Raw genomic sequence first — 2,449 nt, forward strand, 5'->3', positions numbered from 1 at the left:
CAGAATGGGCAGGCTTCCTGCACCTCCTGCACTGCGCAGCGAACTCAGTCATTTGCAATATGTCCCACCATACCACATTTCCTGCAGTATATAGGCTGACCAGGGTAAGTGATATAACCCCTCTCCCCTGCGATAGAAAACACTGGAGGGGGGTGCACAAGGTCCATACCACTCTTCTTAAATCTCACAGTGAAGCGGAGCTTGCTCCGATACCACCCCTTGTGATTAATCACTCTCTCAGGGGACTCCACCACCTCACAGTATTTCCTCAGCCAAACCCTCACAAACTCCGGCTCCACATGTGGATTATACAGATGTACCGTTATTGTTCTCGCTTTTTCACTGAACAGCGGAAAGACTCTTTGGAACAACTTTACACACTCATGCTGGCATTTCTGGAAATCCGACAGTATTTTTAAAGCAGCATCTTCACTATAGAAGGTCACGTCATACATACCCTTGTTGGGGAAGTCCTGGATCGCGAACACGTCTCCTTTCTCCTCTACTCTAAGTACCCGGCACAGCACCATATCCACGAATTGCTTCGCTCCCATCTCCTTCATTTTATCTGGCTTTACCAGGAATCGCAAGGTATTTTTCAGCTTCCTCACAAATGGTTCTCCTCCACCATCTCCGCCACCGCTCGAGGACGCCATCACTTCTCGTTACCCCCAGGTCCCCACAAGGAGAACCTGGGATCACCTCTGGCAAAGACCAATTTGATCTTAGCCAAAAGGCCGAGAAGCGATAACCCAATTATTATCCGCAGCTGCGCCCGCCGACACAGCACCCTCTGTGCGAATTAAGGCAAATTACCTTCTAAATGCAGCAGCGGCGACCAGCGCACAGGACAGCGCCGCACGGCACAGCCGGCTAACGGTTGCCAGGGGGGGCCCCCTTCCCACTGCCTCTGCATGCCTGCCGGGCCACCGGGATGGGCGCACCTGTGCTAAACGCAGACGCACGGGCCAGGCTCAGCTGCCGCCTGATTGCATTTGCATGGCCCCGCCCACTGCCGGAACAGCCATCACCCCTCCGCTGCCGTGCCTCCACGCTGAAAAGAAAAGTAAAGTAGGCTTCCGGCTCCTTGCATTCCGGCAACACGCTAGGAGAGAGTGTGGAGGGCAGACGAAGTAAAGTCTCTAGCCTGGCAGGCTTGCTGTGGCTGTTGAAAACACAGTGCGTTTATCTTCGTTCATTCTCCTTTCCCTTAAACGCCTTTTCTGTCTGGACGTGCGGGGTGTGCCACAAGAGGGAGACACAGGCCGGGAAGTGGAAAGCCTATGCAGGAGATGCCATCCTAGCCTGCTACACACACTCACAGCCTGCCACTGATGCAGGCACCTGAGCAGGTGCTCACAGGAAGTCAACCGATGATGTCACAATGCCCTGGGCCCAGGCTATATAAGGGGCTGCAGCCAGGGCTCTGCCTGCCAGTCCGCTGGCAGCTCTCCAGGGGAGGGGTGCTGCTGCTCCTTCTCTTGCAGGGGACAAAGTGCAAACATGAAGAAAAGTGGTCCGGTCATGGATTTTTTGGGGACGCCGCAACTACGTAGCACAAGTAGAGTTCATCCGAAGTAAAATTTAAAAAAAAGTTGTTTTTTTTGTTTTTTCTTCCTTCCTTCTTTTCTTGGCTGATCTCGAGTTCTTATAGCCAGGCGAAATTCAGACTTACTTAATAAATGACACAGATGCACAAAGAAAGCAGACACAACTTGAAACAATGTTTTTATTGAGGATTTCAACTCTATCCTGCACCCAGCAGTAGCAGCACAGACATAGAGCGCACAGCAGGGGGGACAAAACAGCACTTGCTAGTGGGAAATTCACTTTGCAGAGGGACACTTGATTTCTCCACTTGACCGCACTTCACTTTGTTAGTCAGCTGGGTATTTGAGTAGTTTGGATCTGTTTTTTGACACCAGTAAGAGAGAGTAGTGCACCGGTCCTGGAGGTACTGCAATACCAGGTCGATGCGCGGAGTGGACAGAGCAAGCTCTTCTTCCATCTCCCTGTTCCAAAAATCCATTTAATGGTCCCCAGATAGGGGATGTATCAGATATTAAACTGATGAGAACAGATTTTTTTTTTTTTGCCTTTCAGATCAAAATCACTTAAAAAGCCCTCACGTGGATCTCTCCATCAGGTTGGCAGCAATATTGCCCAGCCTTTATTGTTCAATCATACCAGCTTTTATTAAATCTGTTCTTTATCAATTAAAAGAATATTAGAGTAGTGAGCCCCATTCTTTTTGTTTCCATAATTCTTGCGCCTTCTCCTCTCCAACGCCTCCTTTATCCACCAGATACACCACATATAACCTTGCCAAGAAAATATTGCACACCGCTTCAAGGGAGAACTCCTCCTTCTCTAGGAATGCTCGCTGGACTCCGCGGAATTGTTAATTCCATGATTCCGGCCGAAATTGGGTCAATTCCGATTCCGGCAG

General features: G+C 49.9%; 1 non-coding gene across 1 annotated transcript; it reads right to left on the reverse strand.

Moving 5' to 3' along the window:
- Window positions 1-1,932: 1,932 nt before the first annotated feature.
- On the reverse strand, window positions 1,933-2,126 carry LOC137505766 (U2 spliceosomal RNA). Its single transcript, XR_011020344.1, has one exon. It is a non-coding gene; the product is annotated as a U2 spliceosomal RNA (small nuclear RNA).
- Between the last annotated feature and the right edge of the window lie 323 nt (window positions 2,127-2,449).

The sequence above is a fragment of the Hyperolius riggenbachi genome, chromosome 4, assembly GCF_040937935.1.
Source record: "Hyperolius riggenbachi isolate aHypRig1 chromosome 4, aHypRig1.pri, whole genome shotgun sequence".
In the NCBI taxonomy this organism is placed as follows: domain Eukaryota; kingdom Metazoa; phylum Chordata; class Amphibia; order Anura; family Hyperoliidae; genus Hyperolius; species Hyperolius riggenbachi.